Source organism: Callospermophilus lateralis, chromosome 11 (genome assembly GCF_048772815.1).
Source record: "Callospermophilus lateralis isolate mCalLat2 chromosome 11, mCalLat2.hap1, whole genome shotgun sequence".
NCBI classification, from domain to species: domain Eukaryota; kingdom Metazoa; phylum Chordata; class Mammalia; order Rodentia; family Sciuridae; genus Callospermophilus; species Callospermophilus lateralis.
The window spans coordinates 51,112,876-51,133,755 of record NC_135315.1 but is presented as its reverse complement, the minus strand read 5'-3'; the positions used below and the strand labels follow the sequence as shown (position 1 = coordinate 51,133,755).

Here is a 20,880-nt window from a genome sequence, read left to right as displayed (position 1 = left end):
GAATACAAGAGGCTGAGATGGGAGGATCCCAAGTTTGAGGACAGCCTTAGCAATTTAGCAAGACCCTCTCTCAAAATAAAAACTAAAAGGGGTTAGTGGAATAACTCAGTGATAATGTACCCCTGGTTCAATCCCCAGTACTGAAAAAAAAAATTTTTTTTGAGGGAATATGATTGGACAAATGGGTATGATCTAAAGGTAATACACTGGGGGAAAATTTGCAAGATTCTTCTGTGTCCCTGTGTCTTCAGAGATAAAAGAGCTTCCTCTCTTTTTTCTTTTTCCTCCACATTATTTTATTTATATATTATAGTTGAACATAATGATGGGATTTGCGATTTGTTGTTATATATTCATTCACGTATGCAATATAAATAACATTATAATTTGGCCAATATCACTCTCCAACTCTTCTCCTTCCCTCCTTTCCTCTCACTCCTTGGTCCCTTTCCTCTACTCATTTCCCTTTGATTTTTTTTTTTTTAATATTTATTTCTTTTAGTTGTACACATGCCTTTATTTATTTTTATTTATTTATTTTTATGTGGTGCTGAGGATCCAACCCAGGGCCTCGCACGCACCAGGCAAGCACTCTACCGCTGAGCCACAGCCCCAGCCCTCCCTTTGATTTTCATGACATCCCCTCCCCACCTTTCTTCTCCTTTTTCCTCTTTTGCTTCCCCAAATGAGAGAAAACACAACCTTTGACCTTCTAAGTTTGACTTATTTCACTTAATATAATGGAAAGACCTTCCTTTCTTGGGGTATAGGAAGGGCATCTCTCACCTGAGGGTCTTAATACCTGTTTCAGGAAAAGGGCAGACCTGGTTCAGACAGAGAAGGACAGAGAAGGTCAAGGACATCTTTCTGCTCCTATGGTTTTATCAAATTCCTTCGGTCTAAAATACTCATAGGCCAAGGTGACTTAGCTTGGAGTAGCATTTTCTGTGTTCTGAACCTCATCATTACCAATAATCACTATATAAATGAGGAGGGCCATCAGCTTGCAAAAGAAAGACCAAGATTAAAAAACAAAAATATGCCACTGCAGGAAAGAGATAATTCAGTGTGTGGAGAGAACTACATAATATAAAGAAATTCAAGAAGACAAAACATTCATAAAATAAGAATTGGATGCAATAATAAAAAGGAACACTCAAAGAACAAGAAATATTTCTCAGAGACTAAAAATGTGGTTGCAAAAATAAAAATGTCCAATAGAAGGATTTAAAAACTCTAAAAACATAGGGCAAAAATGTGAAAAGATGGAAATCATGGAGAAAAAAATAACAGAGAGGACTAATGTAGAAGTCCATGTGGTTATTAGGAATCCCAAATCATGAGAATGAATAAAATAGAGGGAAGCAATATATCTTGGGGAAAAATATGAGATAATTTCCAGAACTGAAAGATATATTTTCATTCTGAATGAGTTTAGTTTGTGCTTGCAAGGTCCTTGCTTAGCATCTGGATGGCCATATTAAGTGATAGCCTCCTTTTTAAGAAAAATTTCCTTTTCCTGCCCAAGGGCAGTTCTGAGAAAGGCTCACCACTCCCTCGTACCAACCACCCTTAACTACCCGCATTATGACCCCTAGGCTCTAATCCCCCAAGCCTGCCCCTAAAAAGTCCCAACCCCAAGCCTGTTTTGCCTTTCTCCACCTATAGAGAGATGGCCTTCTTTTGTCAACTCTGGCAAATAAACTCTGGTGTGTATCTCTGCCTGGTCTCTGTGATTCATCTCTCTCTCTCTCTCTCTCTCTCTCTCTCTCTCTCTCTCTCTCTCTCTGTCTCCTCCTGGTTCCTCACTTTCCTTTCAGTGCCCAAGATACCTCAAGATAATGAATGGGAAATCGTCCATACATATGTTACCGCTGTTGACGGGTGAGGAGTCCTTGCTTCCCCGATGTTGAAGAATAACACCAAAGAAGCACGCCGAGGCAAGGTCAGAGTAGAAATTAGAAGTTTATTAAAGGACAGCAGAAAAGACCTCTCCCGGAGGAAGAAGGGGACCCAAGAGGTGGAATCCGTGGAAGTGTGGTTGTTTCCCCTTTTTATAGTTTTGGTGAGGGAATGTAGGTTGGAAGGCCCGAGGGGTGGGACACAGGTGGGCCAAAGAAGTAGTCTGAGCAGGAAGGACTTCATTAACACTTCTTTGGGATGGACTTTGGCCTAGGGCCTTTTCAGGACTTCATTAACATTCCATGAGTTGTCCTGCGTTTTCCTGAGTCATTCTCAGCATGGCCTCCATTTTAGATTTCACTCGATATTAGACCCGATTTACCTAACTATACTGACTACCTAACTTTAAATCTGGCTTCACCTAGACACTTCTTCATGAAATTTCAGAATGTCATGAATGAGGAAAAGCTCTACAAAGTTTCTAAAGAGAAAAAATTGTCATTTCTAAAGAAACAAGAGGGGTTAGGATTTTGGCTCAGTGGTACAGCACTTGCCTAGCACGTGTGAGGCACTGGGTTCGATTCTCAGCACCACATATAAATAAATAAAATAAAGGTCCATCAACAACTAAAAAAAAAAAAAAATTAACAAATAAAAAAATAAAGAAACAAGAGTCAGAATAAGTACAAATTTCCCGTCAGTAATATCAAATCCTAGAAGACTGAATAGAGAAATGCCTGCTTGATTTTTTTTAATTGATTTTTTTAACATATAGAGCACATTTTTTCATATCTCTGGTTGTATATAAGATATATTCATACCAATTTGTGTCTTCATACATGTACTTTGGATACTTCTAGGATTTGATATTCTGACCGGCGAATACATTTGATAATTATTTCATCCGACTCTTGCTTTCTTTTTTTTTTTTTTTTTAAAGGGGTTAGAAATTTTATATTTTTTTTTAGTTGTTGAGGACATTTATTTATTTATATGTGGTGCTGAGGAATCGAACCCAGGCCGAATGCATGCCAGGCGAGCCCGCTACCGCTTGAGCCACATCCCCAGCCCCCATTATCATTTCTAACCCCCTGCCCTCCCTTCCCCTCCCATGCTCCCCCTCCCTACCCCACTATGAATCAGACTCCTTATATCAGAGAAGACATTCAGCATTTGTTTTGGGTATATTGGCTTACTTAGCATTATCTTCTCCAACTCCATCCATTTACTTGCAAATGCCATGATTTTATTCTCTTTTATTGCTGAGTAACAGTCCGTTGTATATATATGTCACTTTTTTTTTTATCCTTTCATCTACTGAAGGGCATGTAGGTTGGTTCTACAGTTTAGCTATTGTGAATTGTGCTGCTATAAACATTGATGTGGCTGTGTCCCTGTAGTATGCTGTTTTTAAGTCTTTTTGGGGGGCTGGGGATGTGGCTCATGTGGGTAGCGCGCTCGCCCGGTATGCGTGTGATCCTCAGCACCACATACAAGCAAAGATGTTGTGTCCGCTGAAAACTAAAAAAAATAAATAAATATTAAAATTCTCTCTCTCTCTCTCTTCTCTCTCTTTAAAAAATTTTTAAAAAAAAAGTCTTTCGGGTATAGACTGAGGAAAGGGACAGATGGGTCAAATGGTGGTTCAATTCCCAGTTTTCCACATTGATTGTTCCAATTTGCAGTTCCACCAGCAATTTAAGAGTGTACCTTTATCCCCACATCCTCGCCAACACTTATTGTTGTTTGTCTTCATAATAGTTGCCATTCTGACAGGAATGAGATGAAATCTTAGAGTAGTTTTGATTTGCATTTCTCTAATTGCTAGAGATGATGAACATTTTTCCATATATTTGTTGATTGATTGGATATCCGCTTCTGAGAAGTATCTGTTCTGGTCCTTGGCCCATTTATTGATTGGGTTATTTATTTTTTTGGTGTTTAGCTTTTTGAGTTCTTTATATGAGAAACCGGCCTCTACCTCAGAGCAAAGCCTGTCCAAGGAAGGGGGTGTGACCCTTGTCCTTGGAAAGACCCACAGAGCACTCCAAGGCATATACCCACCCGGCTGAGTTGTTTATCTATAAACAACGGGAGAGATCTGCGGAGCCAGGTGTCCCTGACTCAGTCAGGCTAGGTGAGGACCATAGCAACCCCCTAGCAACCACCAATCATCATGAGACAGGGAAAATACCTGGGATGCCAAATGACCCCCAAGTAGTTTATGGTGGTTGATAACATATTGGGAAACCATGTAGTTCAGCACGTACTCCCCTCGAGGCTTAAACCAATCAGTTCAAAGGAATCCCTCTCTTGTACTAACCAATCACCCTTACCAACTTGTTCCTGCCAGTGAATGTGCTAATCATGTTTTAGAGTTGTTTTATGACTTTCCCGAGGTGTATGATGATTTGCTAAGAGATGCTCTGATGTATGTGGGGTCCCTGCCTTCCCCAAAGAGTGTCTGAAACTGCTGCAAACCCTGGGCTCACAGCCTCTCAGCGTCACCAGTTGCTGTGTGTGTGCAGGGAGGACAGAGCTAGCTCATAATAAACACCTCTTTGCTGCTTACATTGATCTTGTCTCTGGTGGTCTTTTGGGGGTCCTGAATTCGAGCATAACAATATACCCATAGAGATTAGTGCTCTATCTGATGTGTGAGGGGTAAAAATTTGCTCCCAAGATGTAGGCTCTCTATTCATCTCACAGATTGCTTCTTTCCTGAGAAGAAACTTTTTAGTTTGAATCCATCCCATTTATTGATTTCTAGATTTTAATTTTTGTGCTATCGGAGCCTTTTAAGGAAGTTGGGGCCTAATCTGACATGGTAGAGATTAGGGCCTACCTTTTCTTCTATTAGATGCTGGGTCTCTGGTTTAATTCCTAGGTCTTTAATCCACTTTGAGTTGAGTTTTGTGCATGGCAAGAGATAGGGGTTTAATTTCATTTTGTTGCATATGGATTTCCAGTTTTCCCAGCACCATTTGGTGAAGAAGCTCTTTTCTCCTATGTATGTTTTTGGCACCCTTGTCTAGTATGAGATAACTGTAATTATGTGAGTTAGTCTCTGTGTCCTCCATTCTGTACCATTGATCTACCAGTCTATTTTGGTTCTAATACCATACTTTTTTGTTGTTGTTGTTAATATTGCTCTGTAGTGGGCTGGGGATGTGGCTCAAGGGGTAGCGTGCTCGCCTGGCATGCGTGCGGCCCGGGTTCGATCCTAGCACCACATACAAACAAAGATGCTGTGTTCGCCAAGTACTAAAAAATAAATATTCAAAAAATTCTCTCTCTCTCTCTCCCTCTCTATCTCACTCTTTCTTTAAAAAAAAAAAAAAAAATATTGCTCTGTAGTAAAGTTTAAGGTCTGGTATAGTGATGCCACCTGCTTCATTCTTCCTGCTAAGGATTGCTTTAGCTATTCTAGGCATCTTATTTTTTCCAGATGAAATTCATGATTGCTTTTTCTATTTCTATGAGGAATGCTGTTGGGATTTTGGTCGATTTTTTCTAAATATTTATTTATTTATTTATTTATTTATTTTTAGTTTTCAGCAGTCACAACATCTTTGTTTGTATGTGGTGCTGAGGATCGAACCCGGGCCGCATGCATGCCAGGCAAGCACGCTACCGCTTGAGCCACATCCCCAGCCCCTTTGGTCGATTTTTATTAAATCTGTATAATGCTTTTGGTAGTATGGTCATTTTGATAATATTAATTCTGCCTATCCAAGAGCAAGGTAGACCTTTCCATCTTCTTCTTCTTCTTTTTTTTTTTTTTAATATCTTTATTACATTTTTATATGGTGCTGAGGTTTGAACCCAGTGCCTCACGTGTGCTAGGCGAGCGTTCTACCACTAAGCCACAACCCCAGCTCCTCTTTCCATCTTCTAAGGTCTTCTTTGATTTCTTTCTTTAGGGTTCTGCAGTTTTCATTGTATAGACCTCTTTTGTAAAGTTGCTTCCCAAGTATTCTATTTTTTTTTTTTTGAGGCTATTGTAAATGGGGTAGTTTTCCCATTTTCCTTTCAGAGGATTTGTCACTGATATACAGAAATGCCTTTGATTATGGTGACTGCTTGTTTTTGAGAGAAAACAAAGTTTGCCTAGAATTTTAGATCCAGTTAAACTGTCCTGCAATGTAAAGGTAATATAATGACATCTTTGACATACAAAGTTGGCCTCCACATAGGTATCCTAGAAAATAGAGGATGTATTTCAGAAAATGTAGAACAGCGGGGTGTAGCGGCACATGCCTGTAATCCTCGCTACTCAGAAGGCTGAGGCAGGAGGATCCAAATTTGAGGACATCCTTAACAATTTAGGTAGACTCTGTCTCAAAGGAAAAAAACAAAACAAACAAACAAAAAAGAAAAGGTACATCCTCCTAATGGCACAAGGGCAGGAGTTATGTTGGAGAGGTTAGGTTTTGAAGAGGCATTTGTTGGCATAAAAGCTTTAAACACCAAAGTAAAGGGAAAAAGAATGGAATTCTAGGGCCCGGGTTGTGGCTCAGTGGTAGAGCATTTGCCTAGCATGCATAAGGTACCAGGTTCGTTCCCCAGGACCACATAAAAAAAATTCTAAATAAAGGTATTGTGCCCATCTACAACTAAAAATGTTAAAAAAAAAAAAAAAAAAAAAAAGAATGGGATTCTAGGGCTGTGGTTGTGGCTCAGTGGTAGGGCTCTTGCCTAGAGCGTGTGAGGCACTGGGTTTGATTCTCAGCACCACATAAGTAAATAAAATAAGTTCATTGTTTCCGTCTACAACTAAAAGAAAAATACTTTTTTTTAAAAAAGAATGGGATTTTAAGAAAAGTTAATTATTTAAAAATATTTTCCCTATTACTCAGCCTTAAAGAAGAATGAAAATTGGGCTAGGGATGTGGCTCAAGCGGTAGCGCACTTGCCTGGCATGCGTGTGGCCCGGGTTCGATCCTCAACACCACATACAAACAAAGATATTGTGTCCGCCAATAACTAAAAAATAAAAAATATTAAACTTCTCTCTCTCTCTCCCTCCGTCTCTCACTCTCTCTTTAAAAAAAAAAAAGAAGAAGAAGAAGAATGAAATTATGGCATTTGCAGGTAAATGGATGGAATTAGAGAGTATCAAGCTAAGTGAAATAACCAATCCCCAAAACCCAAAAGCCAAATGTTTTCTCTAGTACGTGGATGCTGGTCCAGAGTGGGGGGGAAGAATGAAGGAACTTTTGATTGTGCAGAGGGGAGTGAGGGGAAAGGTGGGGCATTGGGGATGGGAAGGATGGTAGAATGAGACGGACATTATTTCACTGTATACATGTATGATTACACTACTGTGTGACTCGGCATCATGTGCAGCCAGAAGAATGAGAAGTTGTGCTCTATTTGTGTATAATGTGTCAAAATGCATTCTACTGTCCTGTATAACTAATTAGAAAAAAAAAAAAGGAAGAAAAAAAAATTTTCCCAGCTCACCTTCAACATTATTCAGTTTACTTAAGACTTCAAAAATGTTTTTAATTGTGATAAAGGCAAAATATAAAAATTTCCCTCTAAACCATTTTAAGTGCATCATCTAGTAGTGCAACTATGTTCACATTATTGGGTAATAGATCTCTAGAACTTTTTCATCTTGCAAAACTGAAACTCAATACACACCAAACAACTCTCCCAATTTTTAGTATTATTTCTCAGTGCACACCAAATAACTCCCCAAAGTTTTAGTGTTATTTATGATGTTTTTTTTGGGGGGGAGGATCTGTCTTTTTTTAATATTTATTTTTAAATTTTAAGTGGACACAATATATTTTATGTTTACATGGTGCTGAGGATTGAACCCAGTGCCGCATGCATGCTAGGCAAGCACTGTACAACCGAGCCACAACCCCAGCCCCATTTATGGTGTTCTTAATGCAACTTTTAAAAAGTGTAAATCTATCAACTCACCTAGCACGTGTGAGGCACTGGGTTCGAGCCTCAGCACCACATAAAAATAAATAAATAAATAGTCATTGTGTCCATCTACAACTAAAAGAAAAAATACTTTTAAAAAAGTAAATTTTTTTAATGCCCTTCCTTTTTTGTTTGTTTTTGGTTTGGTTTTTCCTTTGAGACAGGGTCTCACTAAATTGCTAAGGATGGCCTCAAATTTGGAATCCTCCTGCCTCAGCCTCCTGAGTTGCTAGGATTACAACTCTTTTTTTAGAGCTTCTAAGTCTGGAGTCATACCTCAGAAGACCATCCCCAATGTGCAATTATAAATAAAAATTATCCATATTTCTTCTAGCAGAAAAGAAAAGAAAATGGCTTGGGCTGTAGATTGGAGGAGGGAAAAAAAGGAATTGAATAATGGTTTAAAAGATAATTAGAAAAAAATTAAAGATGTGATGTCTTAATGTATTTTCTGTGGCTAATAATGTGCCTACCACAGACTGGATAACTTAAAAGAGGTTTATTTTGGCTCATGGTTCTGGTCGAAGGTCAAAGGACCACAATAATGGCATTCTTGATGGCAGAGTCTCAAGAGGTTCAGGACATCACAGGGTGAGAGGCAGGGTGTGAGAAACCTAGCCAAACTGGCTTTTTTTTTTCCACCTTGGGTACTGGGGATTGAACTCAGAGGCATTCGACACTGAGCCATCTCCCCAGCCCTATTTTATATTTTATTTAGAGACAGGGTTTATTTAAAGACACTGAGTTGCTTAGTGCCTTGCCATTGCTGGGGCTGGCTTTGAACTTGAAATCCTCCTGTCTCAGCTTCCAGAGCTGCTGGGATTATAAACATGCACCAAGGTACCTGGCCCAACTGGCTTTTATACCAGATCCTCTGTGGGGATAATCCATTCATCTAGAAGTCCATTAGTCACATGAATGAATCAATCCATTCCTCAGAGCAGAGTACTAATCAAGTCTTAAAGTTTTTCCACCTGGTCTCGCCTCTTAAAAAAATCACAATGAGAATGAAATTTTATCATGAATTTCAGAAGGGACAATTCTTATTCATACCGTAGAATATGTTACAGGTAAACAGTGTGAGAAATAAAAGCAAACCTGGGTGCAGTGCCCCATGCCTCTAATCCCAGCAATTTGGGAGGCTGAGGCAAGAGGATCAAAAGTTTGAGGCTAGTCTGAGCAATTTAGTGAGGCTCTAAACTACTTAATCAGGGTTTGTTTTAAGATTCAAAAATAATTAAAAAGAGCTGGGGATGTAGCTCAGTGGTAAAGTGCCTCTGGATTCAATTCCAAGTACTGGAAAAAGAAAATAGAAAAGAAAAACAATATAGCCTTTAGAAAAGTTCAAAACTGAAGAATAAACTTGATTTAAATGAAAAATGAGATATAATGTGACATGATTGTATCTAACTGATACACTATCAAAGACCTTAATGACTGACATATTTATTCTCTCTGGAGTGACACAGGGATTGTGGGATTGAGCTCATGGAGAAAGAAGTCTTTGTCAGCCCACTGTTTGGCCTGAGCTGAACCCATATTCACACAGCCATGACAACATATGTGGTCTATTAGATTTCAACTTTTTTTTTTTAAATATATTTTATTTTATTTTTTTAGTTGTAGTTGGACACAATACCTTTTATTTATTTATTTATTCTTATGAGATGCTGAGGATTGAACCCAGGGCCTTGCATGTGCTAGTCAAGCACTCTATCGCTAAGCCACAACCTCAGCCCTGATTTCAACTTTTAGAGTCACCCTATAGAAGAACCCAGAAGACATGGTTATGGTTGTAACAAAAGATCAGAAATGCCCACAATCTTGACTTTTGTGAATGTGAATCCAAGAAGAGGTTGCATGTGGATGTGGACAGAGAATGAGGAATTATCAACCAGCCTCTTTCACCAGACACATTGAATTTGCTTATATAACTATAGAATTTGCTTATATGACACAAATAATTAAATAAAACATTGGGGCTGGGGTTGTGGCTCAGCAGTAGAGCACTTGCCTAGCATGAGGGAGGCCCTGGGTTCGATGCTCAGCACCACATATAAATAAATAAATTAAATTAAGATAAAAAAAAAAAATAAAAGCACCAACATTTAAAAAATATATATAAAACATTAATGCAAGTAGAGTCATCTTTGGGAAGAGGAGAGGAAGACAGAGCGAGTTAAATACCTGATATTTTATGTTGGAAAATCAATATTAACTAAACTCAATAGATAAAGAAATAGAAGGATGAACATTTTAGTGAGGATTTGGAAATAACTTCTAGAAGATCTAAAAACAAACGGTTAAAGGGGTTGGTTGCCTCTAGGTGCTGAGAAGGCGTGGAGTGGAATGGGATGGGCATGGGTGAGGCACTGTGTTTGCCCACGTATCTCCACTGCTCTACACGATTTTTGTTATCAGGTGAATGCAGCATTTTAATTTAGAATAAAGAAAAAACTTGAAAAGCAGGAAGACTTGCTTTTTTACCCGCCTTCACCAGGCCTGTGATCACACCTTCTGCTAATGGAAAAAAACAGGGATTGGACCCTTGGAGACGGCAGATCATCCACAGATTCCATAACTTTGCCTTGAAAAATTAATTCAATACGCTTAACCTTTTTGTTCTTGGTTTGCAGCCAAAGTTAAAATTGACTTGCATTTTTTTTTTTTTTTAGGACACTTATCGGAAATGAGAAATGTGTAGGAAAAATACTGAGAGGAAATATGCCAGTATGATTTTTTTTTTCCAGCCTTATATTTTTATTAGTTTTTGGATTTTCTACCATGATCCTGAGAGGAGATAAGACTTTTTGTTCTGTTTTTTTTTTTTTTTTTTTTATTTTAGAGACCTTTTTTTTTTTCTAGTATCTCTGTAGTCTTTATAAGAGTAGGGACTGTGCGTTCCTTGCTGACCATTATATTCTCAGGACCAGCTGAAGTTTGTTGAATGAATAAATACAGATTAATCCTCCCACTCAGAAGTGACCAATGAATATTAAATGGTGGTTGCAGCCTGGGACTGGACAGCTTGCCTGGAACTAGGAAGTCCTCAGGATAAGGAAATTTCTTTTTTTCTCCCCCCACCCCTTAATGGGGATTGAATGGAGAGACACTTTATCGCTAAGCTACAACCCCAGACCTTTTAGTTTTTAAGACAAGATCTCACTAATTTGCCCTAACTGGCCTCAAATATGTGATCCTCATTCCTCAGACTCTCAAGTAGCTGGGATTACAGGCATGTGCCACCATGTCAGCAGGATGAGGAATTTTTGCAGGGCGGGGCGGGGGGGGAATGTTTTACTGGGGATTTCATTTAGGGGCACTTTTTTTTTTTTTTTTTTTTTTTTTTTAAGAGAGAGGTGAGAGAGAGAGAGAGAGAGACAGAGAGAATTTTTAATATTTATTTTTTAGTTTTTGGCGGACACAACATCTTTGTTTGTATGTGGTGCTGAGGATCGAACCCGGGCTGCACACATGCCAGTCGAGCGCGCTACCACTTGAGCCACATCCTCAAGCCCCATTTAGGGGCACTTGACCACTGAACCATATCCCAAGCCCTATTTTATGTTCATTTAGAGACAGAGTCTCACTGTGTTGCTTAGCGCCTTGCCATTACTGGCTCTGAACTCTTGATCCTCCTGCCTCACCCTCCCAAGCTGCTGGGTTTACAGGTATGCACCACCATCTCCTGAAAGATGAGGAACTTTAAATACTCTACCAAGACAGTTTAGGATCACTTGGTCTCAGGCCCAAAGGAGGACTGCATGCCACCTCCAAGCCACTGCCCCACTCACTTTTGGTTAAAATTCAAAAGTTTTGATGGACCTTTATTTTGTTCATTTATTTATATGCAGTGCTGAGAATTAAACCCAATACCTCACACATGCTAGGCAAGTGCTCCACCACTGAGCCACAAAGCCAGTCCCAAATTCATAAGGTTTTATTTAAATGGCAATCAACTAACCAGTCAATCAAACAGCTCACAGCCTGGTCCTGGACCCCTTTCTCTCTTCACTCCCACCTGTCACCAGATCATTATGCAGACTTTACCTGCCATCTATTTACTGATGACTCTCCTGTCCTCTTCTCCCCACTGCTACACTGAACATGTGCTCCTCCAAAGGCCTCCCTCTTACTAACTCCTAAGATACTGACTCCATCTTACTACATCCTCGCAGCCTCTGTCCTTGCTTCTCATTCTCATTCTGAAACCCTCTTTCTTTGGCCTCTATTAGTCTGTTTTCTATTTTCAGACTGTTTTAACAGAAAGTTTATTTTGGCTCCCAGTTCTGGAGATGCAGGGTTGAGGCATCACATCTGGTGATGGCCTTCTTGCTAGCAGAGTCCCGAGGTGGTGCAGGGCTTCACGTGGTGAGAGACAGGGCGTGTGCAAGTTTCTGTGCACGTGTGTGAACATGCACGTGTCTCTCCGGGTCTCTCTCCTTCTTCTTATAAAATCTCTGAGATTCCATCATGAGGGCTTTATCTAATTTTAATCACCTTCTCAAGGCCACTTCCAACACTACAGCAGGATTAGATTCTCACCTACATAAGATCTCACAGTAGGAACTAAATTTTAAAACATGAAAACCATGGAGGACACACTCAGACCACATCCAAACCAGAGCAGGCTCCTACCTCTCTGGGTTTTAGTTTCCCTCAAGTTACTCTAGGAGCACAACTGTGCTATTTTTTTTTAATATTCATTTTTTAGTTTTAGGTGGACACAATATCTTTATTTTACATTTATGTAGTGCTGAGGATCGAACCCAGTGCCTCACACATACTAGGCAAGTGCTCTAGCACTGAGCCCCAACCCCAGCCTCAACTGTGCTATTTTCAAAGCTGGTGCATACACTGTTCACCAAGTTTGATATCACAAAATAGAGTTTAGGAAGAAATTCCATCATTGATCATTAAATGGACTCCAAAGTATTTTAAATTGGGAATATTTTTAGATTTTTTTTTTTTTTTTTTGTACCAGGGATTAAACCCAGGGACATTTAACTACTGAGCCACATCCCCAGCCCTTTTTTATATTTTATTTAGAGACAGGGTCTCTCTGAGTTGCTTAGAGCCTCACAAAATTCCTGAGGCTGGTTTTGAACCCCTGAGCTGCTGGGATTACAGGCATGTGCTGCTGCACCCTTCCTAGGTTTTTATTTTGAAATTTTATTTTGAAAAACTTTAAATTTAAAGAAAAGTTGCTAAAACAATGAACATTCTTTTTTTCTTTCTTTTCTTTTTTTTTTTTTTTTGGTACCAAGGATTGAACTCAGGTGCACTTGACCACAGAGCCATATCCCCAGCCCTATTTTGTATTCATTTAGAGACAGGGTCTCACTGAGTTGCTTAGCACCTTGCCATTATTGAGGCTGGCTTTGAACTCTCTACCCTCCTGCCTCAGCCTCCCAAGCTGCTGGAATTACAGGCGTGCACCACCACGCCTGGCTTAAATTTACCTTTTTAAATATTTGTGATTAATCACTATTTTGTGGAAAGACATTTTGAAGCTCCGTAAATATCCTGTTCTTCCACAAGTTTTCACCCAAAGGTCTTAACATCTGTTAATGATTCTTGCCTAATCAATATTACTGCTTCTTTCAAAAGCCTGGTTTTCTAATTCTCCCCTTTTGTTCCACTGATTTATTTATTTATTTTTAAAAATATATTTTTAGTAGATGGACACAATTTTTGGACTGTTTTAATGGAAAGTTTATTTTGGCTCCCAGTTCTGGAGATGCAGGGTTGAGGCATCACATCTGGTGATGGCCTTCTTGCTAGCAGAGTCCCGAGGTGGTTCAGGGCTTCACGTGGTGAGAGACAGGGCGTATGCAAGTTCCTATGCATGTTTATTTATTTATTTATTGTTTATTTATTTAAAACAATTTTTAAGTTTTAAATGGACACAATATCTTTATTTTATTTATTTATTTTTATGTGACGATGAGGATTGAACCCAGTGCCTCACATGTGCTAGGCCAGTGCTCTACCACTGAACCATGACCCCAAGCTATTTTATTTATTTATTTTTATATGGTGCTGAGGATTGAACCCAGTGCCTCACATGTGGTAGGCAAGCGCTCTACCACTGAGCCATGATCCCATCCCAATTTATTTATATTTTTTGTGGGGGGTAGTGGGGATTGAACTCGACCACTGAATCATCTCCCAGACCTATTTTGTATTTTATTTAGAGACAGGGTCTCACTGAGTTGCTTAGTGCCTCGCCCTTGCTGAGGCTGGCTTTGAACCCATGATCCTTCTGCCTCAGCCTCAGGAGCCACAGGGATTACAGGCCTGTGCCACCGCAGCTGGCCCAATTTATCTTTGTTTCTATTTTTAGCATAAGTTTGTACTCATATATTTAATATGTTTGAAAGTATATTATAATTTATTGTCATTCTTCTTTTTTTTTTTTACATTTTTTTAGAAGTAGTTAGACACAATACCTTTATTTTATTTATTTTTATGTGGTGCTGAGGATTGAACCCAGGGCCTCACAGATGCTAATTGAGCGCTCTACTGCTGAGCCACAATTCCAGCCCCTATTCTTATTATTTTTGATACTAGAAATTGAACCTATGGGCACTCTATCACCCAGCCTTTTTTCCCCTGTTGTTTTAATTTTGTTATTAATCTTTTTTATTGGTTATTTTTAGTTATACATGAGTAGAATATATTTTGATATGGATATACAAGCATGGAATATATCTTATTCTAATTAGGACCCCATTGTTGTGGATGTACACAATGATGGGAACTTTTTATTTTTTGAGGCAAGGCCTCTCTAAGTTGCTGAGACTGGCATTGAATTTATGGTTTTCCAGGCCCTCCAAGTCTCTGGGATTACAGGCATGCCCAGCTTTCATTATCTATTTTATTCTCAAATTGTTCTAGATTTGTTCAGTGGGACACTTTTCCATCTGGTTCCTGTGTTCTCTTTGATTTTTGAGTTCTCTCTCTTCCTGGCACATTTCAGTACTTACTGACCCTGAGATTGGAAGCCATTTCTTGGAGGAACTCTGCTTCCTTTCATGGAGAAGTGTATTTCAAATTCAAGAACTGAGACCTAGTACTGGGCGTGCCACTGCTTCTAAGCTCTACAGCAGACAGAGATAGAACATATAAATATCGTACAGACACTTTGGATGATTTATAATTTCTTGATTTTACAATGGTGCGATGCATTCAGTAGAAACGATTTCAAATTTTTTTTGAGAGCCAGATTCTACCATGCGGCCAGCGCAATGGTTTCATTAATGAGGTTCTTGGCATAAAAGTTAGCTAGTGAGATCGAAATAAACACACAGACTCAGTTACCTTTTTCTATGACCAGGTCCGAGATGGCTCCCCTCTCTGGTTCCCTCCTCTAACCGCCCAGCAGGGCAGCAAGGATTACTCAGGGCTAGCAGGAGAGAGAGGGCGAGCACGCCAGGGAGTAGCCTTTTATTGGGGAGCAAGAAATTCAGGGGAGAATTCCATCCAATGAAGGTTGAAGGGGGGCCGCACTCCAAGGTCAGGGTCAGTGATTGGGCCTCCGGGGTCAGTGGTCAGTTACACCCCCACACGGACAGGTTCTCTCAACAGGAGAGGGCCGGGAAAGCTCCGACACAGCCAGAGCGACTCAGACCCTAACCGGGAGTCACCCAGTCACGTGTGAGAATGGCTCCCGACACCAGATTCTCTTTATTTATATATATATAAAATTTATTTTTTAGTTTTAGGTGGACACAATATCTTTATATTTATGTGGTGCTAAGGATCGAACCCAGTGCCTCAAGCATACTAGGTGAGCGCTCTACCACTGAGCCACAACCTCAGCCCCATGATTTCAAATTTTGATTTTTGCTTTTGTTGTCGCTGGGGATTGAACTCAGGGGCACTCAACCACTGAGCCACATCCCCAGCCCTATTTTGTATTTTATTTTGAGACAGAGTCTCACTGAGTTGCTTAGGGTCTTGCTAACTTGCTGAGGCTGGCTTTGAACTCTCTATCCTTCTGCCTCAGACTTTGGAGTTGCTGGGATTATAGGCGTGTGTCACTGCATCCTGTGAATTTTGAATTTTGAATTTGTGTCTTCCCACCCCCACCACAGCCTAGTGATATTTAGCCCCATTCTCTCCTAGTCAGCCCTGTGATCACCATGCCATTACCAGGGAAAACACTGTCCACAGCTGGGTTGCTGAGCTAGACATCCAGTAGGATAGGTAGATTCAGTGTTTCAACTGACAACATTTTTCATTTGCTGTGAGTTTATTTGGATTGAAGAACACCATTGTATATCAAAGAGTCTGTATGATAAATTCATAATATCACTTCTGATTAATTCAGCACCACAAAGTCCTGCCTCATCTCCTCCCGTTCCACAATGGTATCCAATCTGCCCCCACTGTGTTATTCTCCATCACAACATCATGTGTTTCTTTCATTGTGTTATCATAGTTTGTATTTATTACTCACCTCCCTCCCAATATTATCCAGCTCCATGAGCACAGGAGCTATGTGTGGACCATCTCTCCAGGCCATACTTGATGTCTGGCATACAATAATAACTTAATTAATTAATTAATTCTTCTTCTTCTTCTTCTTCTTCTTCTTCTTATTATTATTATTATTATTATTATTATTTGCAGTGCTGGGGATCAAACCCAGGGCCGTGTATCTTCTAATGTTATCATATGCTCATTCATCTGACTCTCCTATTGTCAGCTTTCCGGGAATAAGGACTGATCATTCATCTTTGTTCCTGAGAACCTCGATAATGCCTCACATAGTAAGTATTCAGTAAGTATGTTGCATGAAAAAGTGAGTGGTTTTGCTCAAATGTCACAACCAGGAAGTGGAGGCATCAAAATTCAAACCTCCAGTCTCCAAAGTGACTTCCTTCTTCCCCATATGCTCCAGTAACCCCTGGAGGAGGAAAAGAAGACCTAGTCCTGAAGATTGGAAAGGACTTGATAGCAGACGGCGGGTGTCAGCATCCCAAGGCTGGGTGGACAATCATGAGCATGAATTTCACTTGGTTCTTTGCCTTCTCTATTTCAGAGTTTTCTGGACTACAAGTTTTCTACTTTTCTTCCCAATTCTGCATCTATTTCATAGTTGCTTCCAGGTAAAACTCAGCCCAGGGCACACATGAAGTGACAAGAAGGGGCCAGGCTCCCTGGTGAATGTGCACTGGTCACCCCCAGGCATGGCTTTGAGCCTGTGGCTCTCACCTGTCTGTGCTGGTGATATGATGCTTGGCCTACTGGATAATATGATCAATCTTTTGGATAATATGATCGATCTAGTTTGGCCCTCAGCTCTCAGCATCTCTCAGGTTTGGCCTTGAGATTCAGCTTGACTCAGTTCTGCCTTTGCAGCGATGGGTCAGACCATCTGGTCTCCCTCCAAGCAGAAGAGAAGGGGACAAAAGCAAACACAAGGACTGACAGCTGCCTCAGATCTTTTTGATAAATCAAGTATAAATGCACAAATCAATAAAAAATAAAACATTGTGTCTGTCAAATGCCATTAACCCTTTCATCAGTGATGAGTTGGGAAACAGGAAATCTCACATTTGTGAGCTTTCTCCTACTATAACAAAATATCTGAGATAAATAAACTTTTAAGGAAGAAGGTTTATTGTGGCTCACAGTTTCAGAAGTTCCAATTCATGGTCACTTGGCCCCATTGCCTTTGGGCTTGTAGTGAGGCAGAACATTGGTGGTGGGGACAATGTGGCAGCTGAAGCTGCTGGCTTCATGGTAGCCAGGAAACAGAGATAAGAAGAAAGCTAGGTTCCCCAAATCCCCTTCAAGGACACACCCCCAATGACCCAACTTCATCCAGTAAGCTCCAGTTCCTAAAGGTTCCACAACCTCCTAATAACACCAAAGGCTGACACATGACTTGACACATGAGCTTTTGGAAGACATTTAAGATCCAAACTACAGCACCTGGATTCTGATCTCCACTGGCTTCTGGCTTTGGAAGGACCTTGAGTAGGCCACTGAGATCCCTGACTATCAAGTGGGAAAATGGGCTGAAAAGAAAGCAAGTCTAGGGGGAGGAATTCTGAAGGAGTAGAATGTTAGTGCTGTAAACATTTTTAAAACTGTGTGTTTTTCAGGCTGGGGTTGGGGCTCAGTGGTAGAGCACTTGCTTAGCTTGTGTGAGGCACTGGGTTTGATTCTCAGCACCACATACAAATATATGAATAAAATAAAAGTCCACTGATTTTTTTTTAAACTGTGTGTTTTTCAATTGTAGAATTGTTTGTGATACAAAATATTGACTAAAACTTTTTTTTTTTATTGGAAAATCATTATTTATTTGACGGATAACTTTTGAATTAATATAAAGAAATGACAGTAACTTGTATTTACATTCATTCAAAACATTTTCATTAAGCACCAAGTAGAATAGTTTCTGATCTTTTCACCAAAAACACTTTTATCATTGAAAGACTGCCTCAAACTTAGTTTTATTTTGTGGGGGATATTGGGGGGGGATACCAAGGATTGAACTCAGGGGCATTCAAGCCACATCCCCAGCCCTATTTTTGTATTTTGTTTAGAGACAGGACCTCACTGAATTGCTTAGCACCTGGCTTTTGTTGAGGCTGGCTTTGAACTTGCAATCCTCCTGCCTCAGCCTCCTGAGCCACTGGGATTACAGGTGTGTGCCATCACACTGGGCATTTATTTAGGTTTTTAATTTTTAATTTTTTAATCTAAAGCTGCCAATCAGAGCTTCTATCTGGCATGAGATGACCAGGTTAAAACCCTAAGAGTAAAACATAACTTTTAAGTTTTGACTTATACACACCAACCAAGGGGAGATACACTGGCCTCAGGCTAGTCATCACAGGTCATAGGTCCACAAGTCAAGTATCATCCTCACAGGTCACAAACAAAATGAGTAATATGTATACATAAAGTGAGTACAAAATACATGTTCCTGTATATTCCAGGGGAGTAATACCCATTTCCCATGAGCCTACAATGCAGCAAGGGGCACAAAAAAAGATACCATTCACTAACCCACAAGACAGTGGAAGGAATAAAAGCCCTGTTCCCTGGAATGGAGTGGAGGCTTTGTGGACCAGATGGCATCCAGGCCACACCAGGAACATGAGTGGATATCGAGGCGCATGGGGAGGGATCTTCAGGGTTGGAAAGAACAAAATGAACCAAGACACAGCCACAGACCTACTGACTATTCAGAAAACAGAGGAGTGTTTGTACTGGCTGAGAGAGATAATCTAAGAGTTGCGTAAAACAGAGAATAGAAAACCTCTTCTGACAAGAGGGCAAAATACCTTCCCCACAGAGGATCCACATGCTCTCTGTGGAGGTGAAGGAGCTGGGGATCACTCTGCAGGTCACCTCCACCCCAAAGCCCTAGGCTCTTGGAATCAAATCCACTGAACAAGAACCTTCCTTCATGTAAACTGCCTTTTCTCCAAAAAGTAAAATAAAAACACAAGCAAACAAAACAAAACTCAAAAGAAAAAGAATCAGACCAAGCTTTGACCCCTTGTCCATCACTTGTGTCCCAGCTGTCATGCTAGGGAGACTGAGTCTGCTGTTACTCACACTGGTTCATTACTACGAGGCCCCCAGCATGTCGTGCTCCCAACACAGCTCCCTCAACACAGCAAACACTGCACAACACATACACTCACCCAAACAAAAGGCAGCATCAACTTAAGAATCTCTGCTAATCTAGCATACTTGAACCCTTTTTTTCTGACATATTTACAAAATATCTGCACTCTGTACTGCTATGGAAGCATTACAAATGTAGCATTAGATTCCTCTTCTTGAGGTAGTTCAAAGTCTTGAGATAGCAAATTTACGTATTTTTCTCTACTACCATGGATATGTAGTAATCATAAAAAACCCAAAACCAAATTCCTTCTCCCCTCATTCTAGGAGTACTTTAATTTTCCCCCTCAGATCATAACAAACTAACAACTTGGGGGGGGGAACTATATATAATCTACCTAAAATTTTAAAAACAAGCAAAAAGCCAAGAAAATAAAATCTGTGGAAAACTCATAGTCTAAACTTTGCTACAGACAAAACAAACAAAACAAAACCTCACTTTGTCTACCAAGCACTTTATAAAGTACTAAGTAATTAACAGCTCATAAAAATTGGGGAAATTTTTAGGTGGAGATAAAATTAACACCAACTCATTCTCTAGCAAATAGCTGTTCTAAAATGCCACGTCCACACAGAGAGGTCTGGAGGAACTGTCTGCAGGAGGCTATCTTGTAGGCCAGACCTCTCTCAGGTCTGCTTCATAGGCGCAGGGATGTTGGCAGATGCCTGCTCCAGGTAGGCCAAGGAGCCCTGAGGGACCTCAGCCGGCTTTTTGTGCTGCACATTCATGTCCTCCAGCACCTGCTGCCAATGCCTCAGCTTTGTCAAGTGCTTCTGCACCAGCGCATCTTTCCACTGCAACTCATTCCTTAGTTCTGAGACGTCCTCTTTGATAACTTGCTCAGGTTTCTGAACAGACAACTGCAATCTTTTTTGTAGAAAAAAGCATTCTGTCTGTCTTGCAATATCCAGAAATTTCTGGATACACTGATCAACACCAGTTCGAATTTCTTCCTGATCGGTGCCATTGACATAATCCTGACTCAGGAGAGAAGCAAAGCAAGCCTCAAACGACGACTCCAGCTCGTCCACCAAGGTGCTGCTAGAAGTCCTCGGCGCGCCAGGCGCTGCCTGAAGAAGTGAAGCCTGGCCCGGGAGTCCTGGCGGGGGTTGTGGAGGGCCCGGCGGCTGCCCGGAGAACATCCCACCCAGCGGAGCCGCCATGTCTGGGGTGGCGGGTCGCTGCCCACTGCCTTGACTAAAACTTAATGTGTGCATACAACCACTGAAGGAGCAAATTGAAAAATATATTGTTGAAGTGGGGAAAAAAACAAAATGTAAAACATATGTATATGTCTTATATATGTATAGCCTATATTTCTGGAAAGAAATATAAGAAACCAGAAAACTCTATGTGAGGGGAATTGGATATCTGTG

The 20,880-nt window shown here is 40.3% G+C and overlaps 1 pseudogene; it reads right to left on the bottom strand.

The window, feature by feature from the left end:
• Window positions 1–19,905: 19,905 nt before the first annotated feature.
• LOC143410284 (mediator of RNA polymerase II transcription subunit 28 pseudogene) lies at window positions 19,906–20,676 on the bottom strand (annotated as a pseudogene).
• Between the last annotated feature and the right edge of the window lie 204 nt (window positions 20,677–20,880).